This window comes from Capricornis sumatraensis, chromosome 2, assembly GCF_032405125.1.
Source record: "Capricornis sumatraensis isolate serow.1 chromosome 2, serow.2, whole genome shotgun sequence".
Lineage (NCBI taxonomy): Eukaryota > Metazoa > Chordata > Mammalia > Artiodactyla > Bovidae > Capricornis > Capricornis sumatraensis.
The window spans coordinates 129237317-129257693 of record NC_091070.1 but is presented as its reverse complement, the minus strand read 5'-3'; the positions used below and the strand labels follow the sequence as shown (position 1 = coordinate 129257693).

Genomic DNA, 20377 nt, shown 5'->3' with positions numbered 1-20377 from the left:
TAAACCACGCTGTTGTCTGTGCCAAGAGCTTTTCAACTTTTTTAACCATGACTCATAGTGAAAAAATACATTTTCCTTCATGATCCAGTGTGCACACATATTGTGTAAACATATATACAATTAAAACAAAGTTTTCACACATATTTCCCTTTGTTCCATGCAATGCATGTTGATTTTTTAAAATTTTACTCTATTTCTTTCTTAAAAAAAAAAAAAAAAAAGTTGTACCACTTAATTGATTTCTCATCTCCCTAATAGGTCCCAACCTGTAGTTTGAAAACCATTTTCCCTTACTTTATTCTATGACAGTGGGTTTGAAAATTTTTCAGCTTCTTGCTTGATCCCTTTGGATGCTGGGCTCTATCTCTGTTTCTGAAGCAAGCTGCTAATCATGTACCCTGGACCATCCCTCTGGTGAGGGGACATCATTAATCAAATATTTCAGAAATTACAAATATCTGACAAAGCCGTTCGCTTGGAAAAGACTCAGTCCAGGAAACCATCCAGAAAACATAATCGCTGATCTCAGGCACCAACTAGTAATATTTTAAGCAATTGATGCATGCTTTCGCAAAAGAAACTATTTTCTCTGCTTTCAGAACTTACAGGATACATCTGCTCTGACGGGACCATGCACAGCCACCATCTAACAATAAGTGCCCAAGGAAAAGAACAACGCAGGGTCTGTGAAGACTGTCACTCCCATCATCAAGAGTAGTGTTGTCTTCCTCAGTTTTGGGTGAGTACACCCAGGATCTGAAATTTGATTGCTTTGCAGTGGAGTGCACATGTCTCCACCCTGGTTTAAATTTGGGGTGATTTTGTTTCAGCAGCTAGGGGCAGGGACAGGGTTGATCAAATCAGATTTCGATCATGGAAAGTAAGGTCCTGATCAGGTGGCTTCAGCACAAGTCAGCCTGAGGAGCCGTGGACTCAGTGACTTCACTCCAAACAATGTGCATGCTAATTGAGAAAACATGTTCCTGTGATGGCCTCATGCAAAAATCCAGATTTATAAATTTTTTTTTTATTCCTAAGAATTCCTTGAATATTTGCCATGCGTGTCTATACAGCCTCCCGGAGTACTTTTCCTTCTTATGGAGTAGAGTTCTGTTTTTCTGCTGTTGGCCCAGGTCAGGTTTTTAAAGTGTGGGATTCTGATAGAGCAAGCGGGAACGCAGTCTCGGGCCTTGGGGAGAAGCAGGAAGAGGGCAGGAGGGGAGAAAAACAGCCTACAAACACTGTCCTTCTCTGGGGACAGGAAAAGCAATTGAAGCCCAAGTCCTCGGAAAGCCACTGTTCACAAAGCTCAGTGAATGGCCCTTCTTCATGTTTCTCGTCCTTCATGCCCTCTGGACTGGCTAAGCCCCACCTGCCCACCATTAGGACAGAACTCAGCCTCACTGGGCACCGCCAATGTTCCAAGCTCTGGATTAAGTAAGGGCTTTCCAGCCCTCCTTCGTCTCACCCTCGCAACTGTCCCCTGAGACTCGCATTATGAGTCTCTTTTACAGATGAGGAAACTGAGGCTTAGAGTCATTATGTGGCTACAGGGCCAATAAGAGACAGAGACTGGGTCTGAAGCTGGTTCTGTTTTATGCCAGGGCTGCTTTTATACAATCCTACCTGCCTGCAGGACATTCCTTTCTCCTAGGAAGCCTTCCTAGGGGACACTGGTCATTCAGGCCTCTCAGAGTTGATGGAACTTCTTCAGCTAGTTTCCATTTTGATACTGCTCTCAATTTCTCCAAGTGTGTCTATCTGGATAATAAGATGAAACTGCAGGCAGGCTTTGTTGACCTGCATGAATGCTTTGAAAAGTGAAGGATCTATACACTCAAGCACAAAGTTTGAATTCTTGGAAAAGTTGGAAGATCTGGTCACATTGGGTCTACAAACCTGCAAAGCAACAGATTGTATGTCCTTTTCTGATGGGGCATACCCTCTCTAGTTCTCTGCAGCCCCCACCAGCCTAAGTCTTACCTAATTTATATTATCTGATGAGCCTCTGAAGCCATTTATATTTTGATTTGAGAGCAAGCTCCTTGGGCAGAATTTATATTTATTATGACTCTCCACAGGGCCCAGGCCCTTGGTTAGCATATTAATCAAGATGCTCATTGGAAGAAGGCAGATCCATCCATGGCCTGATGTTGCCTTCCCAGGCTGGGGACTGTTTCCCCTTTAACCACAGGTTATATGCTATTTAGCAACAGCTGCCCAGCCACTGACCCTTGGGGTGGGAGAGCATGAATGCCCGGCTGACATAGAAAATTTCACTTCCTCCTCTTCCTTCTCTTGTGAACTTGATAAGACACATAAAATCCTAAGGAAATGAGTTGTTGGAGGGAGAAGTTGTTATGTGGGGTAAGGAACCAAAACATTCTTAAAGCTGCCAGTACAAATGGCCATTCTCAAGAAATGCCTTATTTAGAGAGCATTACATAACATCTCTGAGATACAAGTCTGAGAAGTTTGCCTCTGAAAGAAAATCACAGGAGAATATCTCTGAGTTTCCTTTCACTCTGATATTATGAGGCTGAGGTAGTTCAGAAGATGAAACGTTTGGTTAAAATTCTCTCCCAATGAGAATGTTAATTACAGAAAGTCAAAATGAAGGTGGGTAAATTCCTAGAGAAGATTCGATGCTTCCAGAAAGATTTCTTCTCCCAGGGCAGCAAAGCTTTACACATACAGAGGCATAAAAAAAGTGAAAAGCATACCTCAGATCAGTACCACTGAGGGAGAGAACGACAGAAAAGAATTCGTGTTTGTTGAGTGCCTGCTCAACTGTGTGCCAGGCCTGTGCTGGTATCCCACCAATGTCACCCCGCTTGAGGTGCCCAGCCCAACAGAGCAGGTCCTACTGTTACCTCTGTTTCCCAGAAGAGGAACACCAGGTACAAGAGACGCCCTCCTGCCTCTGCTTTCCTGGTGCTCATCTCCCTCCTCCTACTTTCCTGGTGCTCATCTCCCTCCTCCCTGCTTCCTTAGTCCAGCAGCCTTCAGGAGCATGACTGCTCCTTCTTTTGAACAGTCCAAAGGGAGTCTGCCTGCCTCAGCATCTCCCTTACAGCATGGAGGCTCAGTACCTGGTTATTGACAAGGATGAGATGGCACCCTAGCATGCTAACCCCCAAGCCAGGTCTGTGCTGGGCTGTGCTTAGTCGCTCAGTCATGTCTGACTCTTTGAGTCCCCAAGGACTGTAGCCTGCCTCCTCTGCCCGTGGGGATTCTCCAGGCAAAAATACTAGAATGGGTTGCTGTGCGCTTCTCCAGGGGATCTTTCCCAAGCCAGGTCTGCTCGGGTCCAAACACAGGCTGGCGTTTCACTAGACTGGACAAGTGAGAAATGCAAGTCACTTTAACCCCACGCCAGATCCACAGTGACTAGGGACTTAGACAGTACCTCCCTCTCTGGACCTGGGCTGAGCTCTCATGGTTTCCAGCAGGCAGCCCTCCATGGGCTCACTTGGGAATGTGTGTGGTGTTCAGACAGATGATATATTCCACCAACCTGGCTACTGGGGGGACAGCCAAAGGAAATGGGAAAATCAGCCCATCTGTGTACCAAGTAGCACATACTTTGTGGTTACTGGGAGCCTATTCTGTAGCAGTGGATTTTAACTGCCCTTAGTATGGAACAGCTTCTGGGGGAAGCCTGGGCTGTTCATCCTCACTGACTTCAGAGCCAGATCATTCCACTTGCAGAGCTCTCCACCTGCAGAGGCCACCGCAGGCAGTGCCAAAACCTCTCCATCTGCTTACCCCAGTGGGGAATTTTCAGGGAAACCCTGACTGTCTGACTGACTAATACTACTACTAATAAAAAGATTTTCCGTGTGTGAAAGAGGTTGGCCAAGCTTGGGCAATTCAAAAAGCATTGTTGCTAGTCCTACTTGACAGATTGCATCACCAGACCAGTCTCAGTCTCATCTGGGAATCTCCTTACATCTCTGATGTCCTTTTCTTCTTTTTGCATCCTCATTAGGAATCAACTACGAACCCTGCCAGTTCTACTTCTTTGGTAGCTTTCCCTCTTCAGCAACTTGGGGGTGTTGCTGTTGTTTAGTCACAAGTCGTATCCAACTCTTTTGCAACCTCATGGACTGTAGCCCACCAGGTTCCTCTGTCCATGGGATTTCCCAGGACAAGAATACTGGAATGGGTTGCCATTCCCTACTCCAGGGGTTTGGGAGTGGTAGCAAGCAATAAAAGCCTCCAAAGAAATTATTCATTTTAGCCCTTTACACTATGAATAACCCAAATGGCCCTATTTCTTGTCATCCAGTGAGACCTTGTGGCAGAGGTAAGGATAAGTGAGAATAAGCCCAGTGCTATACGCACCATCCCTCCAGTGTACATTGCTAGCTTACTTTTTCAATTAAATGTCACGTTATTGATTCCCATTTACTCTCACAGCTTGGGCACGGTTGTATTAATTTGATATCAACATGTGCCCACGTTGTATTAAGTGTTGTCAGTGCTGGGGAGGGCTCTGCTTCCTCGCTCTCTCATGCAGAGAAGCGACCTCCTGGTGCTACAGTGTGATCCATTTAGTAAAGGAGAGAAGGATTTCCTCCCAGTGCTGTGGACACCTGGGGCAGGCAGGCTGCTGGTATTTTTAATGGCATATGGCAGAGAAGGAAGCCGCCATGCTCTAATACCACCGGTCCCTTCCCCCCAACTCTTTCTGGTTTTCTTTTCATGTGGGCCATTTGTAGTCACACTCCACTGACAAAAGCAAAGGATGATGCCTGGCAGGACCACAGCACTGAGTTTCCTGAACCCTGATACACTGGCTCTTGGAGGATGAAGCCCAGGGCTGGATCTCTGAAGCCCCAATTCAGTGATTAAGTAGAAGATGGCCCGACCATAAAGCCTGAAAGAAAGGTCCTTATTGGTAATTGCCAACAGAGTTCTCAACTGGGAGCACTATTTCCCTTTTAATAAGCATTTAGCCTTCCATGGGGGAGAGGGGATTTTGGGTTGTCACCATTTCTGTCATTTTGGCAGGTGGGGCAGGAATACTCAACTTCCAGCATTACAGAAATAAGTCACCCTTAACCAAGAATCTTCTCCAAATGCCAACAGCCCCATTGAGAAACACTGTTAATACACTACCCTTCTCCCATAGATTGGGAAAGTGAAGGCTGCGAAGTTTAGTGACTCGCTCAAGATCACAAAGTTATTTTCCCTTCTGTCTTACAACTCAAAAACTACCACAAGAAGTTTACCCAAAATACAGGAGAGAAATATTAAGAGATCATTTCAGTATAATTTCTCTTGAGGCAAACAACCTCTAGGAATTCCTCCAAAACGGGTAAGGTAACCAACCCATAGAAGAGTAATGAAAAACTCATGAAGCATAAGATTTTTTTCTATTATGTGATTTCACTGTTCTGGTCTTGGCTAAATTTTGTGGCTCAAGGTCTATCATCTTGGCTTAAATAGGACAATTCCATCCCTATGCATAACCAGCCGAAAGGTCAATGACCACAAAGCCTCAGCTTCTCCAGCTGCGTTTCTGCCTCAGGGCCATCTCGATTTTGTTACTATTTGGAGATTGGATGTTAACCATCTCCCCACTGTCAGGAAGCAAAGTCCCTGGCAATGGGTTGGGGAAGGGTCTTTCCCTCTTCCTTTACTTGCTAGAGGCCACAGAAGGCTGTTCTGTGAAACTGGCCCAGAGTTGATTTCTCAGGACTGGCTGAGCCTAGGAGCTGACAGTTTAGTTGATGGTTTGCAAGTTCAGAGGTGCCAGTCAAAGAAACAGAAACCCTCTGGGAACGTGGGTTGTTTGCTCATAGATATCCAGACTTTACATGAGTCCTCAGCAAGCCTTCCACCGCCTGCTAAGGGCAGAGTGTCATTTTCTGTGGCTCCAGTGGAGTTGCCACTGAAATAAGGCACTCCATGAATGTACAGCCGAAGTGCTCAGCACTCATTTAAAAGGAAAGTTGTGTGATTTTCTCATCAGTTTAATCTCAGCAATGATGAGAAACTTCCCTCAGGCTCCAGCCCTGCCCTGCCGTGCCCTACCCTCCCTGCTGATGTCGGCAGCTGGGGCCCCCTTCCTGGACACTGCGCAGATTTTTCTCTGGAAGAGGAGCATGTGAAGCCTCATTCCCTGCTCCTTCTGCCCCTCCAGGTTGAGGAGATCTGTGGTGGGAAGTAGGAGAAGGTAAGAACCCCACTTGTGGACAAAGGTTAAGGATATGGGAAGTCCCTAGTACTAGGATGGCTGCCCCGAGTGGAGCCAATTTTCCAATTCTCTCGTGGGTCTGGGGAGTTTTAGGGTGAGATGGCTGTCCAGGGATGGCATGGCACTAGCAGCTGCTATAAAATCCTCTGAGATGCTTCTACAGTCCTATCAATACATGTGTCCCCAGTCCCCGAGACCGTGGTTCCCCATTTCCCTTGGTGCCTCCTAACACTTTTCCCTTGAAGGTTGCCCTTTTTCCCTACCTGCACAAAAACATTGGCAAAAGCCTGGGGGAGGATTTTGGTGGCATGTGATGTTAATCCCAACCCCCTTCAAGGACCAGAGTCTGAGGAACATTCATTTCCTCTCTGAGTCAACACCAGCAGGGCCAGCCTCAGACCCCAGACCACTCTCACTCGCCAACCCCAGTCCTCAGTTACCTCAGTGTCCGGGAACACTGACCATGGTGGATTGACATTCGGGTTGCCAGGCTGACCTATGACTTCTCCACAAAAGAGACCCTTCCTGACCGAATGGAGTCCTTGTTCAGTGGGTCTTCAGAAGGGGAAAGTTTCAGACATTGGATAGGAAATAGCAAACACTGCGCAAGAAGGGCTGGCAGGGCCCAGCGGCTGTTGTCCTTCTGCACCACACTGAAAAGGAGAAACAGTCCCCTCCGGCAGACTTAAGTGACAGCTTCAAGAGTCTGAAGACCCTGGAGAGAAGATACTGGTGGGTCTGCCACTGCCCTTTCTGAATTTAAGAATGCAGCTGGCCATGCATGTGTGGGGAACGGGGTGGGGGCGGTTGGCACTGCAGTGGGTGCGCCCAGAGGATGGAGCCAGAACAATTAATCAAGTGCCTTTTCTCCAGGATTTCCATTGGCCTCAGATGACAGAGGGGGCAGAGATACCCAGGAGAGTCCTATTTTGGTTTCCAGCTGGGAACGTGCACTAAGTTTTCCTTAATACCCATAGCACCCAAAGGCTTTGCGGTAATACACTTTAATGCATGAAACACCCATAAATTATCCGACAAACTGTTACAACTTCCAACCTGGAACAACTTGGAAAAACCAGCCTAGCAAGCACGCTCTTTTTTAATCTCTCAAGTCACTAGAGAAGAGAAAGTTCAAGCAGAAAACACCTTCCATGAGAATCTCAGAATTTTTTTTTTTTTTTGAAAGCAAAAGGAGAGTTGTAATCTGAGTGAAGCCGCTTGTTTATGATTGCTCAAAGATGCCGCTCCTTGACCCCAAGTCCTGTCTCTCCCTCCTCCGGGTCTTTGCCGCCTGGACCTAAGGCGCTGCCCGCCCCACCCCTTCATGCCAACTTCTACACCTGGCAACAGACAGCTGGAGGTGAGGCGTGTGACCCACGTAGCAGGACCTTCCATGGAGGCTGATCAGCAGGCTTCCTCTATCATCCCCTGGGGCCATCACTCAGGACTCCCAACCCTCCAGCGACCCTGGCTCCACTCGCTGCACCAGGTCCAGAACCCCCTGCCGGGTTCGTCCCGATACCTGGGAGCAGCGTCCCGGGGGCAGCGTAGCCCACGCGAGACTGGGCGCACACCGCAGCCCGCGCTCGCCGCGCATTCGCCCTCCGCGGTGCAGACCACCACTCTTGCTGTCCCGGAGCGCTCACAGCCCGCGCATCCCTCTCGCCCCGCTCCTTTACTCTCCCTCGCTTGCGCGCTGTCCCCCTTCTAACCCTCGAGCTAGCCTCTGGCACCGTGGTGCCGCGACTGCAGGCGCCCGGGTTGTCTCCCGGACTTCCGACCATCCATCGGGAGATCGGGAACTCCACGACCTGATAGAGCGCTACTCCCCACGACTCGCCCGCCAGCAGAGGCTCCCGCGCTCCCGCACCCACTCGGGACGCTCCTCTCACCGCCGCACTTCAGCCCGCGGGACCTCTGGGGCGGTGGTGCCCGGAGATCTCGCCAGACCGCGATCCCTGCATACCCTCCCCCTGGAGCCTAGCCACACCGGCCCGCGCCCGTGCCCGCGCTGCACCCCTCTCGGGCTGAGCTCGGGGCAGCCTGACTCACCGCTGCGCTCCCCTCCGGCTCCCAGCGCTCTCTGCTGTGCCGGAGCGCCGAGCTGCTCAACACAGGCTGCTTGAATTCTTAGCCCCTCCTCCCTGAGTCACCCACTCCAAATCCTTTCCCCGACTCCAACCCTCCCCGGCCCCAGTCCCGCACCTGCTCTGGCCAGGCGGAGGTGCCCACCAGCGGGGGCTCCTGGGGACGAGAGAGGTTGGTCGATCTTGCCCCGGGAAGGCTGACTGGACCCGGCCTGGGAGGGGTTCAACCCTCCAGAGGTCAAAAGGAAGCGCACGCGGTTGGAGGGGCCGCGCGCAGAACCCGGCTGGCTGGGGATTTTCTGAGACACCAGGCTGGGTACTGGTTGCCGACGCCCACGGGCCGACAGGCTCGGGGTGGGTGGATTTGCCCTGCTGACCACGCACCCCCCCACCTCCCCACGCTTTCCTTCAGCGTTGGCTGCAGCCAGCGCCTGGAGCCCGGCGGGAGTGTCCGTCCCCGTCGGACGTCACCTTCCCTGCCCTAGGCTTCTGCTCCTTCTGCTCCTGGCAGCCACAAGAGACAAGTCCAGAGACCCCTTTCTCCCGGGACGCCTCCTGTCACCCTGGGAGAAAAAGCGCACCCAGGGGAGCTCTGCAAGATGAAGGTGCAGAGGCTTCTCTGACACGAGGGAGGGCCGTGGCCCTGAGAACCGTATCCCCCTAGAAGACCCTTGGGGGCAAGGGCAAGTCCTCTGTAGAAAAAAGGTGCAGACCACTTAGGCATCAGGACCTAGAATCAGAGCCTTCACTTAAGGCCCGGACTCAGGAAACTTCCTTCCTGGAGTCCCTGATCCTTCTGAAGTGAAGTGAAGTGGCTCAGTCGTGTCCAACTCTTTGCGACCTGTGGACTGTAGCCCGCCAAGCTCCTCCGTCCATGGGAGAATACTGAAGTGGGTTGCCATTTCCTTCTCCAGGGGATCTTCCCGACCCAAGGATCGAACCCAGGTCTCCCACATTGCAGGCAGATGCTTTAACCTCTGCACCACCAGGGAAGCCGGATCGATCCTTCTGAAGTAGTCATGTTGGTCTGTGTGTGATGCCTGCATTTTTCTGGATAGAGGGTGCGCAGCTTTCATCAATGTTGCATGAGTTCTGTGACTCTAAACTGACCTAGGAAGACAGCCTTCCACCCCACCCCAAGCCTTACCCAAATTCTTCTTTTCCTCCACCATCTGTGCTTTCTGTGGGATGGGATCTCCTGGATCACCCTCCAAGATTTCTTGGGTTCTGTGCAGTCAGAGCTTGACGGGGGAAGCATGTCTGACCCATGACCCATACTGGCAAGGCAGAAATACCCCCAAAGTCAGATTTCCACTAAATGTGCATCATTAATTGTAATAGTGTTCTGGGGGATTCATGTGTCTTTGGAAATTCATTCCACCAACCCCTCTGGTGTTGAGCTTGTAGACGTGTTTCTTCAGTTCTTCCTTGAGCAAATTGAATGCTGAACCCCTACTCTACCTGATACCACAAGGGCATGTGAGGAGAGAGAGAGAGGGAGAGACAGAGTCTCCCTGTATGGGTGAAGCCATGCCACCGCAATCAATGTGAAGGTCACCCACGGGGGCCAGACTTAGTGAGGCATAGGGATTCCTGCTCTGAGTACAGAGGTGGCCCTTGTTTCCCCAGTGGAGGGCACTTGAACAAGGGGAGGCTCTGCTTTGGCACTTGACACAGATTGATCTGAGGTTACCACTTCCTTCTGTTTTTGTCTTTGCCCCCATACCTAGGTTTACCCATTTACCTGAGAGGGATGAGGTAGGAAGAAAGCCTCAGACTTGGAAGGGAGCTTCAGCTTTGATATGACCTCGTTATTTCCCAGCAAAGGCTTATCCACTTCAGTTGTTCAGATACAAACTAGAGGAACACACCTAGGAGGTGAGTGTAAGTGACCAGAGCCACCATGAATGGCCCTTTCTGTAGACATGGCATCAGAGTAGGGTGATCCATTAGGTAATGTACCAGTCAGTTAAACAAAGGAATTTCCAGACAATAGGACAAATTCGTTCATCAATCATGTCATGTATAAACTTGTTTGAAAGCACCAGCCCTAAGCCTTACATAATCGCTGCCCAAGAATTCAGGGATGAAGTTGAAATTTTTAGAATAACAGAGTATTTGGTTGTTGAATGCAGACCTTTTGTATGTGTCCTCGTGTTATCACCCAGAAGGATAAAAGGTTTTGGGGGCACTTGTGGTTCTTTTTTATGTAGAATGTAAAGACGGAGATTTAAAAGTAAACAGGATACAAGCCTGGATACCCCATTCCCCAAATTGTTGATCATATTCTGATGGCACATGTTGGTTTAATAAGCACTCCTTTCCGTCCCTGAATGTCCCTGAGTTTTAAGGATCTTGAGTAAATTATAACATGTAAATAACAAACACACATTCCAGAGATTGATCATTGAGCACCCACAATGTGCCAGGGGCTTCCCAGGTAGTTCAGTGGCAAAAAATTCGCCTGCCAAGTAGGAGATTCAGGTTTGATCCCTGAGTCAGGAAGACCCCCTGGAGGAGGGAATGGCAACCCGCTCTGGTATTCTTGCCTGGGAAATCCCATGGACAGAGGAGACTAGCAGACTACAGTCCATGGGGTCACAAAAGAGTCAGACACAATTTAGCGGCTGAACAACTTTGTGCAAGTCTGTGAGATGACCATGGTACCTGATCAAAGAGCTCATGTTCTTGTGGCGGCTGGTTATTAGATCCTGGCTGTGCTCATCACCGTCTCTCCTGGTCCTAGCACCAGGCCTGGCACACAGTAGGTGTTCAGTGAATGCTTTCTGAAGCCTACAATGCTATAGGCATTCGCGGCTGTCAGAGCATCCACACTGGTTCCCAGCAGATTCCAGGTCAGACCGGCCTTGGCACACAGACACATACCCAGATGTCTCTTCTCTTGCTTCTTCCACTTTCAGGAGGATCCAAACAGAAACGACTTCCTCTTGGCCACTGAAACGAGGACCTTGAAGCCTGGACCAGCTACATTTATAGGAATCCAAACAGCTGAGAGGGCAGCAGGCAGAAGGAATGGTGCAGACAAGCAGAGGATAAGAATGTTTTCTGTACTAGATTTTCTCGAAAGCTTTTTATCCAGGGTATCAAAATAACCAGCAGCTGATGCATTTGCTGCCTCGGAGGACAGATTGTGGAGTGCGCAGTAATTGTTGTTATTTCTGAGGATGCAGAAGCCTGCAGCCATCGAGTGCCTTGTCAACAGCAACACTCAGCCTAGCACAAAGCTCCTGTCTCTCCCTTGCTTCATTCCAGAAGGCCAGGACCAAGTGCATATGCTATTTAAAACACCAGGAGGCTCAGCAGTGATCTATCGGCACTGATGGAATCACCGGATCTGCTCTCAGTACGTGTGAAACGGAAATATTGTCCCAATTGCTGGAGGAAGTGATAGCTTCAGTTCAAAGATTTTTTTTTTCCTTCCTGCTGATCAGAGTGCAGAAACACTACAGAAGAGGAAACATCTCATAATGCTGAGTGAGATGACACAGTTATAGAAGCACGGAGATGATCGCTCCAGCCACCTCGCTTATGCAGGAGAGGAGATGATTGCTCCAGCCAACTCACTTATGTAGGAGGAGGACACGTTGCAGAACAAGGGTGCAGACCAAGTACAGACAACCAGGGGCAGGACCAGAACTCAGGTCTCTTGACTTCTAGGCAAGTCTTCTTGATATCACACTTTCTGGCTGAGGAAAAGACCTCCCGACCCTGGGTGGAGCGGGAGGCTGATAAGGGAGCAGAGAACGTTGCAGCTGGGGGGCTCCCCTATCTCCTCTGGAGGACTGTGTCCACCTCTTCTTTGATATCTCCTTTCTTCCTCTCTGATCTCTTCACTTTCTCCATCTCCAAGGTCTCTTCCCTTTTCCTTGTGAGCACTCACTTGCCTTTTCTCTTTTAAAGAAACAACTGGCCCTTCTGCAGCAGAATCACTGGATTTCTCAACTTCCTTTTACTACCAAATTCCTCAGCAGAGTCATTGACACTCACCATTTCCTTGGCTCCCCTTAACTCCCTGCAGTCTGGTTCCCATCTTCTTCCCTTTCCCTTCCCCCTGCTGAACTGATAATTGTCTCTTTCAAGGTCACAGTTGCAATAAGCACCCCGCCACCAATATTATGTTGGCAGCATTTATTGAGCACATCCTCATTTCAGGCTTGGACCCAGGCCCGATCAGTAGCCATCATCCATTTGTAGATAAGGAAGCTGAAGACCTAGGAGGTAATTCTCTTGCTCTGCCTAAGTTAATAGCTGAGCAGAGATGTGACCCAAGCCTGTGGTGCTCTTGCTGTTAAACACCGTGCCTCTTCCTCCTTTTGGCCAGGTTCAGCAGACTATGCCAGCCCTTGGCTTCTTCTCCAATGACCTCCAGCATCTCACATTTTCTTTTCCAGGCTCTTGTGACTACATCCTGGCTTGCCATCTAGCTCTCTAATTTCTCTGTCTGCCCTCGGAATGTAACTTGCCTCCCAAGGCTTAGTCCATGACTTTATTTTCTTTGCCATGCTCATTCTTGCAGGTGTCCTCTCCTTGTTTTATGATTCCACCCCCTGCTTCAACTCTGACCTCTCACACATGCCCCTTAGTCATTGACATTGAGTGTCGCTATGTGCCAGGTGCTCCCCGGGTTCTTATTTTAGACCATATATACTGACACCGGCAAGGGCCCTGCTGCCATCCCCCCATCCCCCTCAGCACGTCCACCCAAAGTCTTTGTCCTTAACTCAAGCTGCAGCAACCCTGCGGATCTCATCCTTGGAACCAGTCAAGAGAGCCTAGCTGGACTCAGAGCAGTTCAGCTCTTCTCCACTGGGGGCACCGCAGCCCAGGAAAGCCACCAGCTTGCAACAGGGAAGATTTCATTTCTCTAAGGTGGGGAGAAATGAACCTTGGGAGAAAGATCTATCCCCTTTGAGACATAAGTATAATAACTTGTAGTTATAGAGTTAAATATATTAAATAAGTAATTTCTGAACACCTACGATGGGCCAGTCCTGTTTTAGGGGCCAGAGATTAAGCAAGTAAACAAAATAGCCTCTAGTTGTATGAAACTTTAATGCTAATAAGTTGTTTCACCCACTTGTGTTGTTGCTGTTCAGTCGTGTCTAAGTCGCATCTGACTCTTTGAGACACCACGGACTGCAGCCCCGCAGGCTCCTCTGTCCATGAAATTTCCCAGGCAAGAATGCTTGAGTGGGTTGCCATTTCCTTCTCCAGGGGATCTTTTCAATCCAGGGATCAAACCCACATCTCCTGCATTGGCAGGTGGATTCTTTACCACTAAGCCACTAGGGAAGCCCTTATTAAATAGTTAATTAATATACATTATATTCCAGGCTCATAAAAATAAAATTGTGACTTGGTTGAGCCTGATTTGGAAAGGAGCGTGAGACAGACACAGAAATCAGCCACGATGAAACAGGCAGTGACCTCTTTAGGTGCAGGTCGCGCGAGTCTCCTAGGGGACTGGAGTCTCCCCTCTGCTCTCCTGAAGCAAACAGCTGTGAGACTCCAACTTCCCAGAATAGTCCAGCTCTGTCCCCAGAAAGGCTTTCAGTGACCTGATGGCCACCACACAGACCACCCAGATCTCATCCTCGCGGGTGTTGTGTTCAGACCCCTCTGAGGCTCTCCCGCTCCCCAGCCACGACGGTGGGTCCTCAGTGCTCCTCAGGGGCCCCCACACCACTGCTGCTGCCCTGAAGTCTGCACCCAGGTCTTCAGTCTTCAGTTCCCACCAGCCCGGCTGTCAGGCATTTCTGTTGGGATCACCACAGAGACACTCTGGGGTAGCACCCCCCAGAGTCTGTCTGTAGAGCGTTACGGCTGCTCTTTCCTGCCACGTGGTGCCATGTTGACAGGATCCGTGATGCTAAGGCACAGGCTGGGACCTCACGCCTTTTTTGTAGTGCTCCTGTGGAGGAGTCTGGGCTGGGTGGCTCTCTGTCACCTCAGTGGCCCAACTCAGTGCCCTTATTACAGTCCTGTTCTGGGGCAGGATCTGTGTTAGGGACAAGAAAACAGAGGTCAAGGAGAAGTGTTTCCTGCCGCATAGAAACTTGTTATCCTATGGGAAAGCAGATGTGTAAACTGATAAGATACAGCCCAGGGAAAATATGGAAGCTCTGGGAATGAGGCATTTGACCCACTAGGAGCTTCAGAGTCTCTTCATTATCATCCATTGCAGTAACATAAATTCTCTGTTCCTTAAAGCCCTGTGTCATCCGGCGTCTCACGCCTCTTCATCTCCCCCTCCTGCAGCTTCCTTTTCTTTCCTACAGCTCCAGCCTCGGCGAACTTTTTTTCAGTTCATTTAATAAGCTGGGCTGGCATCTCCGGGCCCCACATTCCTTTTTCAGTGCTTCAAAAACCATCACTCCCCCAGTTCCATCTTGCCCCTTTCTATTCCTTTGAGAGTCACCTCTTGGAATCTTAGACGATACTTCTAATGGGGTGCTTTCCTTGACCCCCTAAGCAAAGACTGAGTGCCCTTCCTAGGTACTTCTGAGGCACTCTGTATTGCACATGGCAAATGCCTGCTGCTGCTGCTGCTGCTGCAAGTCGCTTCAGTTGTATCCGACTCTGTGCGACCCCATAGATGGCAGCCCACCAGGCTCCCCCGTCCCTGGGATTCTCCAGGCAAGAATACTGGAGTGGGTTGCCATTTCCCTCTCCAATGCATGAAAGGGAAAAGTGAAAGTGAAGTCGCTCAGTCCTGTCCGACTCTTATGCCTAACTATATGTAAATGAACTTAGAGCTGAGTCATGAGTAAGAGCTAGGGAAGAATGTTGGGAAACATCTCATTGCAGACAGAGGGAAAACTTGAACTAAGGTGTGCAGGAACAGTGTGTTACGTCCAGGACACTGCAGCCATTTCAGAATGAACGGGGCACAAAGTGGCAGGAGATGAAGCCGGAGGAGTCACAGGTGAGGTCAAGGAGGGTGTGGATCACCCGGGGGGTATAGTCATTCTCAAGCAAGACGGTCATCCCTCAATGTCATCTCTCATGAGGAGGGAAGGAGCTAGGGTGTTTACCCTCCAAGCCCTATTGGAAGTTGTTTGAAGGCTATTTGGGGAGAGGGGAGAATAGTCCCCCACCACTAGTAGTCTGCCTCTTGTTCTCATCTGAACATGCTTCTGCAGCCAGAGAAAGCCCCCAGGTGCTTGTAGAAGAACGGCCATCAGATGCACCTGGATGGTGAGATCTGAGGCACGGGGGGCATCTTGGGGGGCACCCAATGTGTGTGCAGCACCAGTGCCTTGTGCTACCCACGCAGTGTTACCCTGATGCTCCGATGTCTTCCACTCTCTCCTCCCAGTTTGCTCTCCTTGGAGGGAAACATAAAGTTCACATACAAGTGAACAATGACAATGATGCCCTAAGCTGTTACTAGGAACTAAGGGTAGAGAGGAGACACGCTCAAAAGAAATGTAAAAGTAAGGTTGCCAGGATGTGGGAGTGGTTGGATGAGGGGATAAGGGAGAGAAAGGGGTCTCCTGGATGTCCCCTGGCTTCCCAATTTGCCTGGCCAAATAAATGTTTCTGCCAACTATAGCAATGGTGTCAGTCTTGGAGCCTGTGGGTGGGCTAGGAAGCTGAGATCTTCAGTATAGGATTTGGGGAAGGGGGGACCCGTGGAACATTTAGGGGCATATGTACAACACAGAAGTCTGGAGGTCAGGAAAGATGTCAGGAAAGTGGCCATCTCTGCACACTGCACGCAGGCTGAAGGGAGCCAGAGGCATTGTCTCAAAGTCTCTACTGAGGACCCTCCACCCCCAATGTCATACTCTCTGCTGTTTTGGCCCCAAAACAAACCCGGGGCATCTCTCAGAGGCCTGAACCCAGGGAAGGAGGCGCATGCTCCAGTACTCTCTGATTCTCTCCTGCCCCTTTCTGTAATGCTCATCCTACCCTTTGGGGTAGGCCCAAGAAGAAGGGAAAATGAGGACCCTGGCCAGTGGTCTCCTGTCTGGCCTGTCTTTGCCCTGCCCACTCTCCTCTGCTGGCCTGAAGGCAAAAGCTTTGTCCTCCTTCTCTCAGCCAGTCTCCTCTCCAGAGCTCTCCCCACCTTAGGCCTATACTGAGACTCTGATCAAGAGCTCCAAGTCTGCTTTTGATATTTTAATGGAGCTTAAGGAATTCAGAAAGCTCCCCCACCCCTCCTTTTTGATTCTGAGAATGCTTGGCTTTCAAAACCATTGTCTTGCTGTGGACTCAAAAATCCTGTTCTGGATGGAAAGCTGAATGTTGGTTTTTTCTTTCTCTTTGCATCCTGGCTGCAACAATCCCAAAAGTCTCCTATGAAAACCACTTGCCTCTGGAAGAACAGGGAGAAGTCGAATACTGGGAGTGCAGAAGAAAGTATATGTGCCCTTCCTTGTTAGAGTCACACAATAGGCAGTAGTCTACCATCCCCACTAAACTATAAAATCTTAGGGACTGTCGGCCCAGTACTCCGCATAACACCTAGAGTATAGCAGAGCCTCAACAAATGCATATTAGTGAAGGAATCAGTTGAAATTCAGAGAGTTTAAATAACCAGATTGAGGTCACACACCTAGTTTGTGGGCTCCAAAATCCACGCCCTCCGCCTTGCACCTTTTTGTTGTTCAGTCACTAAGTCATGTGACTTCGTGACTCTTTGTGACCCCATGGACTACTGCACACCGGGCCCCTGTCCCTCACCATCTCCTGGAATTTGCCCAAGTTCAAGTGCATTGAATCAGTAATGCTATCCAACCACCTCATCCTCAGCCGCCCTCTTCTCCTTTGGCTTTCAGTTTTCCCTGCATCAGAGTCTTTTCCACTGAGTCGGCTGTTCACTTCAGGTGGCCTAAGTACTGGAGTAATCCATTGCACCTTACTGACTAGTATTTTGGAAAATCCTTAAAGAAAACAAAACTTAAGTACTTAAAATCATTTTTGTCAGTCTGGTAGAAGCTAAGAACACTGTAGACCACTCAGGTGTGCTGGCTCATTTACCAGTCTAATTTCATCGTAGCCCTGGTCATGCTCCCTTAGCCCACTCAGTCCCGGGCTGTATCCCTGGTAAGTGAGTGGCAGTGTGGGAGTGACAGGGAGTTCCTGTTGTGATGCTGAGATGCAGCAGGTGGGCACACACATCACCCTTGCTGGTCGCACCTTTATGACAAGAGTCTTGGCGGCAGCAGGACTTCACGTTTGCCCGACTGTGAGCCTGGCAAAACCTGCCTCCCTTTGGGGAACCAGCAATCACCCTTAGGTATCCATTTATACTCTCAGGAAATGGCCTGGGACCATCACCAGCCCTGAGCTGAAATGGACTCAAATCCATTGGTTCTCTCAGGGGTAGCTGCATTCTAGTGGGCCACAGAGCTGACTCAGAACATGGCAGAGCTAACTTGTAAATTGGGTGAAGGGGATACTTGAGGGAACCCAGGATCTGGGGTGGGGGGAGCTGAAATAATTTCATATTTGTTCATGGAGATATTGTATAGGCGTCCATGGGTCATGATTCTCTGGGCCTTTGCACATGCTCCTTCCTCTTCCTGGGACATTTTCCTGCTCTGAGTCACCTTCGCTAAGCTGACCCTGCCTGTCTCCGAGGCCTCAGTGCAGACGTGACTTGGAGGCAGCCTGACTTCCCAGGTCTGGAGTAGGGTCCTTCTCTGTGGCCCCTCAGCCCCTCTGGCTGGGGCTCTGCAGCATCTGCACTGGATTATAAAGGCCTGTCTACCTGTCAGTCTCCCTTCTTTCTCTCCCAACTAGCTTCTCTCAGGAGGAGCAGGGGCCATGCCATCCTCAATACCTAACACTCTGCCTGCACGCAGTAGGCACTCCATTTTTTATTGTTGATTAACTGCTTGTTCACTGCATGCTCCTCAGTTCTTCATTTGCCTTTCCACGGGTATAAGTGGAACATGCATCATCACAGTCTCTTTATTAGCTTATACTTTTCCCAAAGAGAAGAGCACACACACACACACACAAACGCCTGGGCTTCAGAACCGGAAAGATCTGGGTTCACAATTCCAGTCCCTTCACTTGTAACTTAAGACTCACGTGTACGCTAAGCCACTTCAGTGGTGTCAGACTCTTTGCGACTCTGTGGACCATAGCCCTCCAGGCTCCTCTGTCCATGGGATTCTCTAGGGAAAGATGCTGGAGTGGGTTGCCATGCCCCCCTCCAGGGGGTCTTCCTGACCCAGGGGTCAACCCATGTCTCTTCTGTCCCCTAAGGCTCTGTTGGGTGGGTGCTCAACGCAGACTTGGGTCATCCCCCCTCCTTCGCACCTGCAGGCACACACACTCCATGCAGACATGCCCCACACTCCTCCTACCTGCCCTGGCTGAGCTGGATGGATTGTAACAGTACGTGGGAGGCCAAGGGGAGGTTTGAGTGACCATCACAAAGTTAGAGAAAGAGGGGCTCCCAGATACTAGAGGACAAGAGGCTGGGCTGCAGACCGGAACTTCTCTTCTTCAGGGTTCCTGCTTCTCTGGGCAGCAGAACGTCCTCAGACTGTCTTTCCGCCCTCATTCTGCCAGCCTGCAGAGCTCTTTTACTTTTTTTTCCAGGATGGAGATTCATTTATTGGCATTCTAATTTTAAAAGTTCTCCATGTGCAGAGCTGACTTTGGTCTTCAGCAGGAGTTTATTTCTTCCTATTAGCATCACATTATACCGTCTCTGACAGATTAATCACAGCTATTGTTCTGTTTATTCTACACACTGGTTAATTTTACTTTCAAAATCTTGTTTTAAATAAGAAGGAAGTGCAGGAGGGGAAGGCGTTTTCCTGACAGACAGGCTTCTGCAGCCCTGCTGAGCAGGTATACGTCCTGCTGCCTGCCAGGCCGTGTTTCCAGCAGTTCAAGTCCTAGCCCCAGGGAGAAAGTCAGTCCTGGGCTTACAGGATATCATGGGAGGACTGGGAAGACCTTAGTTGAAGTTGAGTTAGATAGTTCTCTAAGAAATTTTCTTCTTTGTCTTTTTGGGAAAGTAGCTTGTGTTTGTGTTATATAGCATAAAGCATGTGATTGATGTTTGATAGAAGACTGTATTGGCATGAGGCTTGGGCCTGTGACCTTCAAAATTCCTTTATCTTAGGATGGAGTCCAGGCTACCTCAACCACTTACTACCGTTGTGACTTTGGGCAAGTTACTTAACCTCTCTGAGTATCAGACTCCTCGGAGGAGGGAGATGCCCTCTGGGGGAGGAAGATCTGGTGGGCGCAGGAGAACACTGGGAGGTTTTAAACAAGACAATGGAGGGAAAGCACTTGGGATGTTCGCTGGCACAGGATGAGTGCTCAGTGAAGGGAATCATTGTTTGATTCTGCAGACGCATTTCCTTCTATCCAGATGAAGCTGCAGTGATGAAGCAGGGAGACGCGGAGTGCACCAACTTGACCGTTGTTCAGAGAGCCCACCCTGGTTTGGAAAGAGTAAGTTTGAAACCACAGAATCCAGAAACACATGGCAACCTCACCATTTAGCCTCAAGTTCTGGACCCAGAGCCAGATACCAAGCCGGTTTGGAGCAGCAAGTTCATTTTAAAAAAAAAATAAAATAAATAAAGAAAAGCATTTTGTGGTGAGGGGAAAAATGCTTGCCCAAGAGGCCCAAGAAGAAAAGATCTTATGTGTGATGTCGTCCCTCGATTGAGATGAAATAAGGAGCTACTTTGCTACCAAGTTCTTAGGATGAGCAAAGAGCTGGTTAAAACTCTGCCTCTGATGTGTACGTTGGTCCAGGTAAATCTTCCTTAAGCCACCTGGTGTCAATACCAGTATCATACTGTCAGGCCTGATTGTGTGGTTAAGGTGATGAGAAGTCCTCCTGAACCCCCTTGGAAATGACTCTGTTGTCACAGAGGACTGGCAGTTGCTGAAGTTCTCTTATCCTTGTGATGCATCCATCAAGGCCTGGAGCAAAAAGTGGCAAAAGTAGGAAAAAGAAAAAAAAAAAATTAAAATCTCTATAGGACAAAGCCATCATTCCTATTTGGAATTCTATATGAGGTCCCATCAGAATTGAGTTCAAGGGGTTATGTTGGAATCTTGTCATTTCAAAGATCAG

The 20377-nt window shown here is 49.4% G+C and overlaps 1 protein-coding gene across 2 annotated transcripts in view; it reads right to left on the bottom strand.

Moving 5' to 3' along the window:
- Window positions 1-8480, bottom strand: part of NGF (nerve growth factor) — a 55919-nt gene extending 47439 nt beyond the window's left edge. Inside the window, exon 1 of one of the 2 annotated variants that reach the window (XM_068965172.1) lies at window positions 8411-8480. The gene's annotated coding sequence lies outside the window, so the exon portion shown is untranslated. Of the gene's footprint in view, window positions 1-8257; window positions 8268-8410 lie in introns of those variants that run through there. The other variant, XM_068965173.1, reaches the window with a different exon arrangement.
- Between the last annotated feature and the right edge of the window lie 11897 nt (window positions 8481-20377).